Below are 18,783 nucleotides of genomic sequence, written 5' to 3'. Positions count from 1 at the left end.
TTTTTAATTGTGTAAGAGGATGATGACTGAACACAAATGGCTTTGTAACTGCAATCATGAAATGCAGTAAGAATCCAGCAGGAAACCCTGGGATTCTCATTCCTTCCTTTTTTTTTTTTGTTCAATATTTATTGAGCACCTACTATGTGCCAGGCACCATTCGCAGAGTTTGAGACCCATCAGTCAAACAAAACAGATACAATTCCTTGCTCTCATGGTGCCCACAGATTGGGTTTACAAAATATTTTAGTAGTGTCCATACTGTCACCAGATTTCATGAGCTTGCCAGAGACATGGTGAGGATAATGTAATAGTCTTGAACAAGAATGGTGTGGCGATATTTAGTTGTTGGCTAATGGTAACTGTTACTTTCAGTTGTGTTTTCTTTTTCCTATGTGCAATCTAGTTTCTTCCTGCCCTGTGGACCTATACTGGCATTTGTGCCTATATTATTTTTCAACTGCTGTACATCTGGCTCTGCCTCCTACCCATTGAAGTGTATCAGCAAAATGTAAATCCTGTCAAGGTCAGAGTATCATCTAGAATTGCAAAAAGTTGCTGGACATGTCTCTGAGGGCACAGTGACCGAGCTACACCCAACTTTGCACTGCCACTCCGTGAGATATTTATAACACCACCTGACTGCTTCAGATAGAGGAACTTAAGCTAAAGTAAACAGAAAGCAGTTTGTCAGATTTAGCAGTGCAGAGGCCATTAATGACCTTCACCTTGGAATGAAATACATGGAATGCTGATAGCCCTGAGCTGAGTCACATGTACCTTAAACAATGACCCTCTCCTTGTGACTTCTGTTTTGGGCAACAGCAAAATGGCTCTGACTGGTCTCTGGTGCTCTAGTCCAGGAAGAAGTTGTCAGAGAGAGGTACTTAGTCTATGAATTTCTTTTTAAAGGAATTGTGGATTCACATAACTGGATTTTATATTAAGTCAGCAAGAGTTAAGGAGTTAAGAGCCATGGAATCGGAAGTTTTAGAGCTGGAAATGCTTTCTTCTTTCTGTATATTATCTCATGGATTATACCCAACAACCCTGTGAGGTTAGCATGATTATTCCTATTTTGTAAATTAGGAAATCGAGGTTTGGAGGAGCTACATGACCTTTGTTTTTGGTCGTGTAACTAGAAAGTGACAGAACCTGGAAGGAATCTATCCCTGATAATTCCAAATCCAGTGCTTTTTGGACCATGTTATGCTGTCTTCAAAGACCATTGATAGGGAACATAATGTGTCATAGGCACTGTCGGACATAACTGAAAATCAAAGACATAGCCCCTTATCACAAGAACCCATAACCCCACTGACAGCAGCTTGCATTCCCAAACGCCCTCTTATAATGTCTTCTCTTTACAACCACGCCATAAGGTAGGTACCAATGCTCGCATCCCATTTTACAGTGGAGCTTGAAAAACTAGTGAGTGGAAGGGCTGGAATTAGAATTCACATTTTTTCCTGGCTCTGTGGCTTGTCCAGAGATGACTGGATGTACATGCAAAACAAAACCAAACCGGGATCCTGCATCCTGCATTGGGTGCTGGTGAAGCAGGTATTATGCAGAGTTGGACAGTCAAAAGAAGAGTTGGGTCAGAGAAAGGAGGAAGCATTCTGGCCTGGAGTTGCTGGGAAGACCTTCCAGAAAGCCGACGAAGAAATGGGAGTTCCTGGGGGCAGTGACACAGAGAAGAAGTAGAAAAATAACCCTCTTCCAATAAGAGCAAGAAAAGTGCACGAGAGAGATTTAAGCACATTTGTTTCTCTTCTCCCCTCCGCCACCCTCTGTGCAATTGAATTTGCTCCTCGCCATGTCTTCTCCCAGGACTTTCAGGATTAAGCAATGCCTGGCCAAAAAACAAAAGCAGAATCATCCTATTCGCCAATGGATTTGACTGAAAATTGCTAATAAAATTAGATACAACTCCAAGAGAAGACATTGGAGAAGAACCAAGCGGGATCTATAAGGAGCCCCATACACTAAGCACATGAAGTGTCACATATATTTATGCTGTGTCAAGGTCACTTCACTTGCATCTTACCATATCACTCTTCGACCGTCACTACTATCTGAGCAGCTGGATGTGTTTTATTGGAGAAATGCTTTTTCTCTTTGTGTTAGCGTTTCTGCACTAGTGCTCTGGTTCAGTAATAAATATGATACCTTTTGTTGGGAAAAAAAAGACAGAGATTTAAGCACATTTACAAAGAAACGCATTAAACTTTCACATGCCTTTATGAACAACATAAAGAAATTGCAGACCCATATACGGCAAGCGTGCTGCCATCCTCATCTGACGGGCGCTGCGGGGGGGGCAGTGACTATGTTATCTCTTGTTTCCACCTTTGCCCGGCCCAGTGACCTTAGCTGGATTGATCATCTTGAGGCTCTTAAACTATGCTCACATCTCAGAGCTAAGGCTCGCTAACCCTTCACATCTTGTCAAAATTCCATCCCTCACATGATAGGGACCCCTGCTCAGAGAGCCTTCCTTGACTACCCTGTCTAAATAACCTCATGCCAGCCACTCAAGAACCCCCATTCCTGTTATATTTTCGTTCAGGGCAACTGTCATTACCTGACATTAATGATATACTTATTTATGTGTGTTTTGTCCATCTCCCATGCCAGGTGGCAAACTCCACAAGAGCAGCTTTTTATAACCCTTTTTCCTTAGTGCCTAAAACAGGGCCTGGCATGTCAGAAATGTCCAGTATTTATTGAATGAATGAATGAATACTGACCGATGTGGATAAGACATCTTAGGTGGACATGAGATGAGTTTGCTTATGTTCTCTGTCTCTCAATATCAAATTCTCTTCTTTTCCCACTTTCCAAGTTGAGTGTTTCCCTGACGTCTCTTCTGGTTCTTTTGGGAAAATAAGCAGACATACTTGAGACCTCTCCTTGAGGAAAACTCAAAGCTCTTCACAGAAACCATGAAACAGATTACGAACTCAGTGAATACAAAGCAAACAGTCAGAGCTTGGATCCACGAAGAAGACTTGGCTAAAAAGGAACATTGCCTTGGAATCGGGCACCAGAAACCTTGTAGCTGACTGTGTCACTTGTGTTTTCCTGGGGCTAGCGGCCTAGGTCTGATGGGTCTGTCCACTGGTGTTAAAAATATTGGCTTAAGGCTGAGTGACGATGCATGAGGTGCCTGTTTCTCCCAGTGGCCTTACTTGACTTTCCATCCACGCAAACCCTAAGTCTCTTGGGTCCGGACCTTATGCTGATGGTGTACAACATGTTCTGTGCAATGGAGATTGTGCCTTGAATTTTGGATGGGCTCTTTTTCGCCTTTGCCCTTCACCATTCTTTCTCTTTCCCACTGGCTCCAGTTGCTTAGAGATGCTCTTCGATTCAATCAGAACCTTGGTGATTCTCTTGGACTTCTTTGCACACACCATTATTACCACAGAGCAGGTGTTAACTGCTCACTCAGCAGGCCTGAGAAATCTGAAAACAGTATTGATAGGATTCACCTGTTTTGTTTTCTGGACCAGCTTTGGAATCACCCAGGGATAGGTGCTCCCTTAGGGTTCTAGAGAAACTGGTGTCCCCATAACTACTCTCGATGGCCCATTCTTAGCCTGGCTGGGGACCTATGTCCTAGACAGACTTCACTTAGGATGTGGGAGTGAGGGTTGCTGTAACACCTGGGCTGCATCCAACTCCAGGGTGTCAGTCATTGATGCTGGCACAGAGAGCTTTGCCATGAGTACTCCTAACTTGGACGTTTGGGCAATTGTTATGTCAAAAAGGAAAAGAGTGCCAAGGGGAAGTCCTTGGCACTGAGGACTGGTGCTCAGTCTCTGAGACCCCTTGTCCCCTGTTCTGCCAGCATCCTAAGACTATTTTCTCCCAACCTCCTCCATAGCCACCTTTTCCCAGCACCCTTGAAATTCCCCTTTGGGCCTGCCTAGTCTTCTGTGTGAAATCGAATCCATAGGTTAACAGACTTGATTACTACAATTCCCACCACTCAGGTTGAATCTTGGGTTTCTGGGTATTCTGCTTTCCTTGGTAAATTCTTAGGCATATTTCTGTCGCCATGCCCATTTCAAATTGAAGGCACCAGCATCCAGAGCCTTGGACATTTAGATGGATTTACTCAGCGTCCAGTGTGTGGGGGGGTGGTGGTGGTGGGGGGAACCAAAGCCACATATTATATGTGATTTCTCTGGGCTGAGATTTAGGTCATTTGGGATCAACTTTAAAACACAAATGAGGACCTCCCTGTTGGCCCAGTGGTTAAGAATCCACCTGCCAATGCAGGGGACACGGGTTAGATCCCTGATCTAACCGGGAAGATCCGGGAAGGTCCCACATGCCGTGGAGCAAGTGAGCCCATGCACCACAACTACCTAGCCCTTGTGCCACAACTACTGAAGCCCGCACACCTAGAGCTCGTGTTCCACAGCAAGAGAAGCCACCGCAATGAGAAGCCTGTGCACCGCAAAGAAGAGTAGCCCCTGCTCACCGCAACTAGAGAAAGCCTGCATGCAGCAATGAAGACCCAACGCAGCCAAAAATAAATAAATTAAATAAATAATTTTTAAAAACCATATTTATTGGGGCTTCCCTGGTGGCGCAGTGGTTGAGAATCCGCCTGCCGATGCAGGGGTCACGGGTTCGTGCCCTGGTCCGGGAAGATCCCACATGCCGCGGAGCAACTAAGCCCGTGAGCCATGGCCGCTGGGCCTGCGCGTCCGGAGCCTGTGCTCCGCAACGGGAGAGGCCACAGCAGTGAGAGGCCCGCATACAGCAAAAAAAAAAAAAAAAAAAAAAAAAAAAAAAAAAAAAAAAACAACCATATTTATTACCTCACATAGTTACCTTTAAAAAAAATAAAATAAATCACAAATGAGTACAATTGACCCTTGAACAATGCATGGGTTATGGGTGCGGATTCTCCATGCAGTTGAAAGTCTGCATATAACTTAACCCTAACACTGTGGTTCCTCTGTCTCCACGGTTCCCCCATATCCCCGGTTCACATCTGAGGATTCAACTAACCTCAGACCATGTAGTACTGTAGCATTTACTTACTCATGCAAAAAATCTGCGTATAAGGGGAAAAACCCATGCAGTTCAAACCCGTGTTGTTTAAGGGTCAGCTGTAGTAGCCTGAGCAAGTAAAAGGAAGAGATTTAACTAAAGATTGTATATGGTTTCTTTCTTGCTACTTTAAAATTCTGTGATTCTCTTTTGCTATAGGAAGGCCATGTCAATGTGAGTTAGAAGTAAAGATGACTAAAAAATGCAGTTCTAGGAAAGCCTTGCTTTCATACAGGAACTCTTGTGAGTCCTTCGGGATGGATGATTGTCTTTTCTCTCAGATCTTCCCAGAAAGATTCCCTCTGTAACCCATTTTTAAGTTTTATCTCCCTGAACATAGACTCGTTCCTTAGAGTGTCCTTCCCTCATGTAAGAGGATTTGCCCTTTGGGGGCATTTTCAGATAATCTAACCTTATATCTGCAGAAAAGGCAGATATGAACGTTAGGATCCTGGCTTTAGACAAACATATACACCTAGAGTTTCCATTTATTGTTGACCGATTTCTTAGCACAGTTCATAGCAGAAGCAGAGGAAATATCCCATCTGATGAGACTCCCAAAATGCAGATGTATGTTCCTTTTCGTGATGAGAGGGGTGAGGTATAAGGGAGACATTTTGCATGTCTAGGCTAGATGGAAAAATGTGCATTTTTTGCCCTAGGGAAATCTAACCATAAACTTGGAGTCCCAGTTTTAAATGTTTAGATTTACTCACTAAGTGGTCCATATCAGGGGCTTACAGAGGGATTTTTGCCTGCTTAATTGAACTCTAGTCAATGTGCAATCAGTTGCTCCTTGACCATCTATGCTAGAAGGCTTTTTTTTTCCCATCAAAGATGCTAGGGTGATTCAGGAGGTTGAAGGACCTGGGAAAAACAAAAAAACATTTCTCCAAGCTAAGTAAGTAAAACACTCCATGAAAATAATGTTAGCAAATAATAGTAGATAATGTCTATTGAGTGTTTACTCCGTGTCATGCACTTTGATAGCTACATGTAAAGCTCATAACTGCATTTCTGTCTCCATTTTGGGAAATTAAAAGGAACAACAACAACAGTTGAAGATCAGAGAAATATTAAGTCACTTACCAAAGGTCATGGATCTGGTACTCGGGAGAGGGGAGAGTACAATTCTGACTAGCTCCAGTACCTGTGCTCTTTACCCACAGGCCATGAGGCCTCTAGTCAAAGGCTGCATGTTCTGCCATCTTGAATTTGTGAGCCTTGGGTAGGAGCCTTCAGTTGGGCACCATGGACAAGGAGGAGGGAATTCTGTGGTTGTGGACTTCTGAGAATTAGACTATGTGGCTCCCTTGTTGCTGCTGCTAAATCCAGGAGGTTAAGGACAGCTTTCTCACCATTCCCTTAAGCAGCTGTCCTAGGAGGGGGAAGCAGGGGCCACGAAGCTGCGTGTGCTTCAATTTGCTTCATCTTCAAACCCCTTAATGCCCTTCCCTAGGGGACTGGAACTTAAATATCTGGCGGGTAAATCCAGTGTTCCTCCATTGCCCAATAGCCAGCATTCTCTATAGTTTCACACAATATAACATTTCTGGAATTAGCGGGAATTCTTACAGACTGTCTAGCTCTATATCTCTTACCCTCTTCCCATTTTATGGAAGAGGGCTAGAGATGTTCCGGGGCATGCCCAAGAAAGCAGGAGTAATTAGCATCACCACCAGCAAATACCTTGAGTTTTCTAATTCCCACTACAGTGCCCCTTTCATATCACTTCTCAGAGGCAACCTTTACAAATCCTGCCCCCCGCCCTTTTTTTATCTTGCCTTCCTGCTTAAATTTCTCATTGTTTAAAAGTATCTCCTCTCTACTCCTCCTAAGTTTTGCTCATTTTTCCCTTCATTGTGTCTATGACTCTTCCTGTGCTATTTTTAAAGGCACATTAATGTTGAATAATGTCCATTCCTACAGCTAGTTTTAGTTTGTATTTTCTTTGTGGCAGGGAGGGAAGTATGAAAGAAATGTGGGCTATGAACAGCTGTTACTGAGTTTTCCAAACAGGAAAGTGTCCTGGGCTATTTTTAAGCCCTGCTTTCAAAGATGCAGGACAGGGCATTGCCTTTTACCCTTGCAGCATGCTGGGCTGTGTTTTCCAGGGTCCAGTTGAGAAAACCCTTAGTTATTGTTTCTTCAAGCATTTGTCTCCCCCAAAGAGGGACCCAGCCAATGACTGCCCTTGTGAAAAAGTGTGGGAAGACTGAATTACAGGAAACAAAATGACCTATTGAATGAACTGGTATCCATCAATGATTCTAGTGGATGAATTGTTTTTACCAGAACCAAAACAAGCTTTTCATAATGCCTGACACTACTTAACTATATCAAAGTCTGGGCTTTTTGCATAATTGCTGAGGGGAATAGATATTTTTAAAAGTTCACTACTCAACCTGTTATAGAATAAAATTTTTGATAACCTAACGAGGTCAATTCAGCTGACCGAATCTGAGTTCTATATTTACATGTGTTGAATGCTAACCCATCTGTAGTCTGATTCTGTTTCAGACAGTATGTTTAAGAGCTTTTAGTCGTTAAATTGAAGGTAAGGGTACAAAGGATTGCCAAGAATGTACCTCAGGTGACAGAACGAGTGTTTGTCATCATTGTCACATGGCCAGCTGCACACTGTTGGAGTTTGAGCTTCCATTCCAAAAGAATTAAAAAAATCATGATACTGATGCTGCTGCTTATAGCAACAACAGCAATAATAGTGAAAGATTTCAAATGAAATTAGACCAAGAACTGAGGGGTCTTCCTTAAGATCTTTTTTCTTTAAAAATAAACAAGCAGACAGGGCAAGTGATATTTACCCACTTTGGCATTTAGTATAGTCACTGGCAACTCAGCTTTCTGAGAAAGAATACAGTGGACTTTTATAGGAGGATCAGAGACTAGCTATGGTCTATTCTCTTCTACATATTTTCTGTGTAATCTAGTCTGTGTATTTTCTTCCATGTCATCTGTTCTTTTTGGACTTCATCACTACCAGTGTCTACATAGCAGCCCTTTGACATAGACAGAGACATGTGGTGTCTGTGTGTGTGTGTGTGTGCGTGCACACACACGGACACATATATCTGCATGTTTGTCAATTAGCTACATAATTTGGAAATGATTCACTCAACTTCCTTAGCCCATAGTTTGCTTCTTTCAGATGGACAGATCATCCTATCTACCTCACAGAGTTGTTGGGTATATCTTATGTGGCAACTGACTTGAAGACATCCTTGAAAGTTACAAGTGCTGATCTAGCATTAACTAATATCTTGTTAATGGAGTTTATTAATTTTGGGCTGACTCTGCCATCCCAACATTCAGCAAATAGGATACCACAGGAGATGTTTTCCATGCCTGTTGATAAATTTGACCAAGCTATCCATATACTGTTGGGTTCCTTTACAGTCAACTCAGGCCTGGGAGAAGAGCCAATGTTAATAGTTTATTTTGTGGCCATGAAACATTTTTTCTCATTGAAGTTAATGGGCTTTAGTTTATGACTTTGACCTTGCCAGTAGTTCCTAGCCAAGTGGTAATGCTGACACTGAGACCACATCTCTAGTCTCTAAAGTTTGGAGACCCTGTTGGGTTCCTTAGAAGAGTTTGTATAGTCTTGCAAGCAAATGTGGATACTTCCTCATGAACATGGTCATCTAGAAGCTGCCAAAATCTGATAAGATTGATCAGTTTCATGTTTGTGGGTAAATCAGTCCATTTGGAGAGTTCTTGGAACACACGAGCCGTCTGCCTTTCCACACTTCAGTGATTTAGAGAGCCAGGTGTGCGGTCTAGGGGAGGAGGAATTCTAGCCTAAATAGTTCCTTTAGAGTGTCTTACCATCTTTCTTTTCTCCTACAGAAGTAGTATCAGTGTAATTACATAGTCATTGTTTGTTCATTATTTGTTTTCTTTATGGCTATAAGTTATTTGTGGTCAGGGAGCAGTTTGTCTTTTTAGTCCCTGCTATTACCCAGCACATAGCCGTTGAGTGGCACATTGAAGGCCTTCATGAATGAGTAAATAAATGATGGCATGGTAGACATAAACAACATCAGGCCAGAAAGGGAAGGGTTTGATTTCTTCAATTTGCAGACGAAGAAATGAAAACATAAGGATACTAATGATTAGCCTGACTTGGCCATTTTTGTTACTGACAGTGTTGGGTTGGGCTTCTATCTTGATTTCCCCACTTAGTCTATGGTTCTCTTTATGAGGTCATGCTTATATTAGGATTATAGTCCATCCATTCATATTATTTTATTAGGGAGAGATTAGGGAAAAGGCATCATTTTCTGTTCATTGGGGATCAGGACATGCCAGCTTGCTAGCAGCATCAGGTGGCCCTAAGGAAGAACTTACTCACTACTGAGATATTGAAACATGAGCAGTGAACTCTGCCTGCCTTGAAATTCCTAGAAGCAAATCACAACCACATGAAGACAAGGACTAAGCCAGATGGTTTCCCCTCATCCTTTCCAGCTTTCTGACTCAATCCCCATGATTCAGCCAGGTTGGAAATAACTTCCCATCTTCCCCCCAGGCCTGTCCCCCACAGAAGAGCAATCAGAACTACAATAATCAAGGATCAAATCCATCATTTGAAAAGTCTTTTTAAACTTGTCGAAGGGCTTTTTTCAAAATGGAGGATTTGGACACAATAATGGTCCAATGATTTTCCATCCAGGCTTTTCTTCCAAAACATAAATCCAAAGGAAATTAGTAGAATAAAGTTATAATCACAGGCACTAAAATTTTAACTGCTAAGGCAATATTTAATGTTCAGACTTGAGACTCTAGCCATGCATGGTTTTCAAACCTGGCTGAATATCAGAATCACCAGGGAAACTTGGTCCAACCTGCCAGAGATCTGCTTCAATAGTTTTACAGTGGGACCCTGGAATCTTCTTTTTTTTTTTTTTTTTCCATCAAAAGCCCCCTGGGTGATTCTAATGATGGGCTGCATTTGGAAGCCACTGTTCTAGAAAATTGTAAGAAACTTTCCAAATGGCAAGTTCTGTTTTTGAAAGCATTGTTCAAAAGCAAACCCATTGTTCAGGATTCTATTTTAGGAGATAAAAGGTCCATTTCTGTGTAAGGTATTGGCAAAGTTCTCAAAAAGTTATTCATATTTAGTGAAATGTTGGATTTTTCTTAGCATTCTTTTTTCTTTTAGAAACCCAACAGAGTTTAAAACACACACACCAGGGTGAGGGGAGGGGCATCTTGGACTCATCTGCAAGTTTCTTAGTCAGTGGATTTTTATGATCTTCTTGGCATTGGGTCAGCTAGACTTAGACTGCTCCTGTATGGAGGAGTGCTGGGAGCCCAGGAGTCTCAACTTTGTTTCAACAATTCTTTAGTGTAGTTTATGTAACATATTAACTTATGAGTTAGACTCACACAGCTGGAGAAATCATGACAATAAAAATACAACAGATTAAGAATTAACAAGGACCAGATGCACTAGAGTAATGTAGATTTTCCTATTTGCAATTTCAGATGCAGATTTTAGAAAAATGGCCACTATTCAAGGCTATACTTGTGTATTTGGAATCACTCAGTAATTAGGTAGAAGATAGATGATAGGAAGAAAGAAAGATGATAGCTAGATAGCAAGATAGGTGAATGGATGATAGATATACTTGGACTTAATAGGAATCTAACCTGTTTATGTCAAGTGACAATGGAAAGTTGTATGATTTAGTGGATAAACAGAGTCTTGGGAAATCAAGAGACATGTTTGAATCTTGCATCTGTTCTCCAGTTCCTTACCTGGAGAACTAGAAAGCAATTTGTGTTTTCCTCCGAAGATCACTCTATCACAGGAGTGGTCCTTAAGTGAGAAACAACAGAAGGTAATGATTTCAGAGAGTGGTGGGCGAGCTAAGAGAGAAGGCATAAAATCATATGGTGTCTTAGTTTTAGATGCCCAGCCAGTCATCCAGGAAATGCTGGATTTCAGCACTTCATCATACCAGGTGTGGGCAGTGGCAGAAACACTGTGAATCACTTGCCAGATGACTGTACAGTCCACCCATAATGTTAATTTTTTAAGAGCAACTTACTAATACTGTCAGATGTTTCAGAATTTCTTTCCATCTAAAGCAACAACCACACTGATCATCAGCAAGATTTGTATATTTGTAGATGTGCAGAAATTTCCTCCTATTACTCAGTGGTATAGTATGGATCCATTTGAAATAAAGCTATACATCAGTACAGGTTCTTTGGTGGTAAGAAACAGAAATGGATGCTGGCTGAAATATACAAGTGGAGCAAGAAAGTTACTGGAAGAATAGAGGATAGTCAGTATCAGAGCGAAAGCTGGATAACCTTGCCTTGGGGAGAATGAGCAGAGGGCAGTTTGGGCATCTCAGTATGAAGAGCTGTCTTCACTTGGGCTTCCTCCAAAGCAGAGCATAAGTCGAGGGCTTCACGAGGGTTTCCTCCAAGGCAGAGCACAAGTCAAGTCAGAGCATAAGTCAAGAACAAGCAGCTCATTTGGGAAGTGATTCCAGAGAACAGCAGTAGGGGGAGAAGCAAGGGCGAATGAAAGGAGGAGAAGACGATCATGCCAATGTGTGTTCATGAACTGGCCACCACTGTGGGCAACTGGTGGTCCACCTGTGTGGTGCCTTCTGAAGAGTAGCGTTGTCTACTCAAGGTGTGGAAGGTACACCACTAGCCCTCTGCTGTCTCTGTGGGGTTGACTCCCTTTCACTTCCTGGATGGGCATGTCTGAGTGTGTCCTTGTGCAGAGGGCTCTAGCTGCAGCATTAGTGAAGCTCCAGGGCAGAATAATGGCCAGACCATTCCCCAAAGGAAAGACCTTGAAAGGGTGCAATTACCAAAAGATGGGGAAACACTGAATCAAGCAAAACCAGCAGACATTCCTTAACTGAAGCTTGAGGGTGTATGTGTGTGTGTGTGTGTGTGTGTGTGTGAGAGAGAGAGAGAGAGAGAGAGAGAGCGAGAGAGAGAGAAACGCTTGATTGGGATATTAGGGCCAGGTAAGTTACTCATATTCCCCAGGCTTTCAGTCATGCTACTCCTCCTCCATTCATCCAAATCTTAACTAACCCATGGCTCCCATCCTCCGCCAGGTCTTCCAGAGTGACATATTTCTCATCAGAAATATGTTCTTTTGTTCTTTTCTCTACAGTCTTATCACAGTGTCTCCCCGACCCAGGTTAAACTTCAATTATTCTCTAGAACTTTAATATTTGATTCAGTTCCTTTCCATGGTGGAGAAACTTGAGTCTTAACAGTAGCCAGAACGGAGCTAAAATTATTATTCCACCACTAACTGGTTATGCCATGTTCTCTTGGGAAAGTCACTCCTTGTACCTTGAGGTTACTTCACCAGTAGAATGGGTATAATAGTAACCACCTTATAAGTTCATAAAGATTACATTAATGTCTGTTTACTTTGGCAAAATAATTGAATAAATGTTAGGCACTAATAATTATTAGAATTATTAGTTCCTCTACATTGATAACAAGGACTAGGCCTTATTCTTCTTTTGAACAGTCCCTCAAATCTTAGTTCAGAATGAGTTCTCACTAGGATTCAGGGACACTTGGTTATTCATGCAAACTCAATTTTAGAAACCTTGCAGCAGAGATTGGCAACTCTTGTGATCCATGGGGCCTATCTGTTGATGTATTTGACCATTACACATTAATTTTAAGAACTGAATGAAAGGCCAACAGTGTAAAAATCTAGGTATTTCGCTCATAACAATATGGACTGATGCTTCTCTTAAAATAGTTGGCTCACCTTTCTGTGTGGTAAAATTAATTGGACCTGGTGTCAGCTCCACACTTTAGAAAGACATGGATTCTCTGGTTTGCCACAGTCCTTAGCACACCTTAACATAATCTTTTTCTAGGTTTTCTTTACACATTTTTTTGTGTCTCCCCAATCTTATGCATTTGTTTAATACTCCAGCTTATTCATGAGGATAGAAAAAAGATGAAAACTTAAAATGCATTTTAGTTGACTGTGGCAGAGTGGTGAAACCACTATCCTGAATGTCTTTTTTTAAAAATATAAATGTATTTATTTATTTATTTTTGGCTGCATTGGCTCTTCGTTGCTGCGTGCGGGCTTTTTCTCTAGTTGTGGCGAGCGGGGGCTACTCTTTGTTGTGGTGTGCGGGCTTCTCGCTGCGGTGGCTTCTCTTGTTGCGGAGCACAGACTCTAGCATCACGGGCTTCAGTAGTTGTGGCTCACAGGCTCTTGAGCACAGGCTCAGTAGTTGTGGCACATGGGCTTACTTGCTCCACAGTGATCCTGGGCCAGGGCTCGAACCCATGTCACCTGCCTTGGCAGGTGGATTCTAAACCACTGCACCACCAGGGAAGCCCTATCCTTCATGTCTTATCTTAAATATTTGCTGGTTTGTGTGTCAGCAGTGCTTACTCAGATAACTGTTAGAACATCTGTGTGAGCCCCGGTGGTTTGCAAAGTGGCCTGGAAGACTATACTTTATGAGATCTTCTCCCAGAATCCTGCCTTTTGAGGTGGCAGGACAAGTGGCATGATCATCCCCATTTAACAATAAAAAATCTAGCTTCTGAGGGATTATAGAAAACCTCAGGGTCCCAGTACTAGTAAACAGTGCAATTACTGACTCCAAATCCACGGTTGTGTTTATGTCTGGTGAAGGAAATTTTAAAGAAAGCAAAGGTCATTGCCCTTAAGGAGTTTATTATCAAATGATATTTCGAGAAGAATGCAAGAAAACATATCAGGAATATGTATTGGAAATACATGTAATAGTGTAAAACTAGCTACTGGTATGAATGAAGTACAGGGGGCTTGTTGGTATGATTAGGGCCAGGTGAGATTCATCGTGATAGGTGTGAAAGAGAAAGTGAGTTTGAAGCCACGTTCTGAAGATTTGGTTCTTTTTGCAAAGTTTCATGTTTTCCCTCTATGTTTTAAAGGTATTGATATAATGTGGATCCATGTGAAACCGAATAACACGAGGTTGTCTATGGAAAACACTGTCATGTAAATGTCATTAAAACTCAGTAATTAAGTGGAAGATGTATAAATGTCATGGGCAGGGCCCCAAAAGCAGCTTGGCCTTCCTGGAACAGATAGAGCAGAAATGTCTAAGATGAAATAAATCAGCAAGAAGATTTTACCAAAGGGAGAAGGTTCAGCTCTCCAATTGCGTGCTAAGGGCAATGGCCAGAGTTCCCTGACCTTGAGCCTGTAGCAGGGGCAGCCAACTATTCAGGCCACTGGGTCAGGACAACTAGACTCAAGGTCAATGCTCCCCTCTCTTTTCCTCTTCTGAGAAAGTAAAATTAGGGTCATATTGCTCAGCAGCTTTGGAAAAAGTTTTGTCCAGAGTAGTTCAAATCAACCTTAAATTTTCTCCATAAGGGAGAAATCATGATTAAAAACATGCTTTGGGAAAGTGGATTGAAGCTGACCAACAAAAGAGGAAGAGAAGGAAGGAAAGTTTGTACAGAGCAAGACACCCGAGCAATTTCAAATAGGGGACCATGATATGAATTCCAATCTTACATCTAGCTCATGATGGGAAGGTGTTCAGAAAGAGGATACGTAATTATAACAACATCCCCAGCCACTACGTTATTGATTTAGGCACTTTATATTGGAGGATCCGGGAAATCAGATGTATTTTCCTAAAGAAAATCTTCATCCATAAGATAAAAATCAATGTGCTGTATATGAGCATGAAGGATATTCAAAGTGAATGGGAAAAGGTGAAAGAAATGGATGGCTCAATTTAAACATTTTAAAATATAATTTTACATGTTGATTTCTTTCTTCTTCTTTTACACTGATTAATATCATTGGCTCTACGGGAAGAATGTACAAAGAGTAAATTAAAACTGTGGAGATGAGCTCCTCCACTAAAACATGAAGGCACAGAAGGCAGGGTACAGGGCTATCACATGCTGCTTCATGACTTACCCATTATGGATAAGGGCTCTGGAAACTGAAGGATGCTGTCAGCAAAATCAGCAGTTTGTTTTTTTAAAAATAAATTTATTTATTGGCTGTGTTGGGTCTTCCTTGCTAGGCGCGGGCTTTCTCTAGTTGTGGCGAGAGGGGGCTACTCTTCGTTGTGGCGTGTGGACTTCTCATTGTGGTGGCTTCTCTTGTTGTGGAGCACAGGCTCTGGACACGTGGGCTTCAGTAGTTGTGGCATGTGGGCTCAGTCGTTGTGGCTCCTGGATTCTAGAGCACAGGCTCAGTACTTGTGGCTCACGGGCTTAGTTGCTTTGCGGCATGTGGTATCTTCCCAGACCAGGGCTCGAACCCATGTCCCCTGCATTAGCAGGCAGATTCTTAACCACTGCACCACCAGGGATGCCCCAAGTCAGCAGTTGTAGTTACATTGGCGTGAGCCTCTCTAACATGAGGGCAGCCCAATTAGAATGGATGAACCTTGGCTGATAAAAAAGCCATTCAGGTTATGAAGTTATACTTTATAACTGAAGAAAATCACCATTATCTTAAAGTGTTTTTTCTTTCTCCATGCTTTAATGCTTAGTCAAAGATGCCTGACTTTGCATTCCTCTCTGCAACGAGTATTCTTTACACTGAAAGCATGAATCGAAGGGCACATTGGCAATACCTTTTTCTTATTAGGAAAGACCTTCAGGGTTCAAGAAACTCTCTGGTTAAATTCAACTTTTGCTTTATATTTGATGGCCTAGGAGCCTAGGCCTATATATTGATAGGCCTTGGAGCTGGACAACTCCAGAACCAAAGGAAATGCATGGATGGAAGATAAAAATTTTTTGGTTTGACTTCCTCTCTGTCAGGCATAGTACAGAGTGGGTTTTTTTGTGTGTCGTTTTTGTTTTGGAGGATTTTTTAAATTATTAAATAGCTGGGAGACAGCTGGCTCTTGGATTGATGCATAAATCTCCCCATTTTAAGTGCTGTGATTAATTGCATGCATGTGAAAGATTACCTGGAGTTATGATAAGGGAATACTGATGGCTTTAGTCATTGTCAGGAATCACACCCATCATTTCCCTCTTGAAAGACACACCAAGATAATGCTGCTTGAGCCAAATACTTCCAGTGTTTATATTAGATGACTTAGACTAACATTTTTCTGTACATCTGTTGAAAGCGTGGCTGAAATCTGGGTGTTTCATTGTGGGAAATCTAACATGTCACGAGAAAGTCCCAAAAGGGCACTTATGGTATGTGGAACAAGGCACTGTTTGCCATGTCATGAAAGGAGAGTTTACCTTTATTTGTTCATTCAGTCTATCCTCGTTCTTGCTGTCCTTCAACACATATTTCTTGGGTGTACTACATTTTGAAATAAGGATAAAGGAAGTGTAAGACCTAGTTTCTGTTCTTGAGCTTCTTACTTCATGGTGGGGTTAATAGTTGTGTAAACAGCTTAGCTGAAATATATGCTTTCATATAAATTTTAACAAAGTGTCATACGATCAGAAAGGACAGCATCACTAAGGCTGTACGTGTGTGCACACATGTGTGCGTGTGCACACTGAGAGTATGACTGGGGGTGGCTCAGACATCAGGGAAGCTGCACTGAGAAACTGACATTGGAATTGACATGTTGCAAACTTATGCGCTTTGGGCTGAATTCAGCCAGCATATGGTTTCATGGTTTAAATTTTTTTGAATCCAGTGCTCAGATCTAAGAATCTGGGGATTTTGCTTAGAAATTTGGAATTCTGGCTTCTTTTGAAAAAATCGGAAGTCTTGGCAATAGCCCCAGGAGGATAATAAAAGTGAAGAGCTAGAGAGAGGCTGCTCCTTTAAACAGAACCCTCTTCATGTTGTCTTTCCCTTGCTTCATGCATTTTTTACTGCCTGCCTGGTCTAGATACATATGTGAGTCTGTGAATTCATAGTCGTTATTTGCCAATAGAAAAAGAAAACTTGGGTATAAGGGCTAAGCCGGCAGCCTTATACAATGAGGGGCAATTCTGAAAGCAGAGAGGAACTGAGAATGGTTGGCAATTTTAGCAAAGCGGGAAAGTCACTTTCACTGGGCAGTTTTACAAAGTGAGGCTGCGTGAGTAAACTGAGTCCAGATTTTAAAATGTGCACAGTTAGGTTATCAATTATTAGATTATCAATATTATCTTACAGACCAGTGGTTTGCAATGAGTGGTCCCCAGACCAGGAGCACTGGCATCCCCTGGGAACTTGTTAGAAACTCAAATTATCTGGCCACACCCCAAACCTACTAAAGCAGAAACTCTGGAGGGTGGGACCCAGAAATCTCTGGTTTAACCAGTCCTCCAGGTGATTCTGATACATGCTAACGTTTGACAATCGGTAAGCAATAATTTTAAAAATGAATAAAATATTTAATTAGATAAACATTGCCTAAGGTCAGACGGTTGCAGTGGTAAAAAATTGTTAGCATGGAAACCAACTGCAGACAATAATTTTCCGAGTAAAAGATGATAAAGACCTGGATCAAGGCAGTGACCCTGTGGGAGCCACTGAGAGGAGCACGCCAAGGTGTGAAAGAGATTTCTGAGGCAGCGCTGAGGAGGACTTGAGACCTATTGGATATGGAGGAGAGAGAGAGAAGATTCCTAGTGCAGTTGCCAACCCAGGAAATTGAATGGATGTGGGTGCCGTTACCTGGGTGACATTACATGTCCACACAGAAGGTAGAGCAGTTTCTAGGGGAAATTAGTGTTTACTGCATAAGAAAATATTTGAGGATTCTGTGGGGATTACATGGTATATTTTTGCTGGGTTAATAGATATTTGTCTGGGACTTCCCTGGTGGAGCAGTGGCTAAGAATCCACCTGCCAATGCAGGGGACACGGGTTTGATCCCTGGTCCAGGGAGACCCCATATGCTGTGGACCAGCTAAGCACCTGCACCACAACTACTGAGCCTGTGCTCTAGAGCCCACGAGCCACTACTAAGCCCTCGTGCCTACAGCCTGTGCTCTGAAACAAGAGGAGCCACTGCAATGAGAAGGCCGCACACTGCAACGAAGGATAGCCCCCGCTTGCCACAACTACAGAAAGCCCGTGTGCAGCAACAAAGACCGAACACAGCCAAAAATAAATAATAAAAAAAATAGATATTAGTCTGAGCCCCTGGAGAAAATTTTGATTATAGATAAGCTCACCCAGGGAAGAAGAAGAGTGTGGAAAGAGAATTATTCATGAAACCCAAGAGGACCCCAACTGTTAAAATGTAGATGGTGGAGGAGGAGCATATAAAAGAGATAGAGAAGGAATAATAATAAATCCTAGCAAAATAACCGAAGTACAGAAAATCTAAATATGTGTACAAAGATGTCCCTCACAGAATTATTTATTTATTTATTAATTTTTTTTAAAAAAATTTTTAACATCTTTATTTGAGTATAACTGTTTTACAATAGTGAGTTAGTTTCTCCTTTACAACAAAGTGAATCAGTTATACATATACATATGTTCCCATAACTCTTCCCTCTTGTGTCACCCTCCCTCCCACCCTCCCTATCCCACCCCTCTAGGTGGTCACAAAGCACAGAGGTGAGCTCCCTGTGCTATGCTGCAGCTTCCCACTAGCTATCTAATTTACATTTGGTAGTGTGTATATGTCCCTGCCACTCTCTCACATTGTCACAGCTTACCCTTCCCCATCCCCATATCCTCAAGTCCATGCTCTAGTAGGTCTGTGTTTTATTCCCATCCTACCACTA

At 42.0% G+C, this 18,783-nt stretch overlaps 1 protein-coding gene and 1 pseudogene across 7 annotated transcripts in view; both read left to right on the top strand.

Annotated features, from left to right (window-relative positions):
• Window positions 1–18,783, top strand: part of NCKAP5 (NCK associated protein 5) — a 1,012,185-nt gene that overhangs the window by 96,228 nt on the left and 897,174 nt on the right. The gene's annotated exons all lie outside the window — the stretch shown is intronic.
• Window positions 1,820–1,975, top strand: LOC131751642 (large ribosomal subunit protein eL39-like; annotated as a pseudogene).

The sequence above is a fragment of the Kogia breviceps genome, chromosome 2, assembly GCF_026419965.1.
Source record: "Kogia breviceps isolate mKogBre1 chromosome 2, mKogBre1 haplotype 1, whole genome shotgun sequence".
Lineage (NCBI taxonomy): Eukaryota > Metazoa > Chordata > Mammalia > Artiodactyla > Physeteridae > Kogia > Kogia breviceps.
Note: the sequence above shows the minus strand (reverse complement) of the source record. Positions and strands in the feature narration are given on the sequence as shown.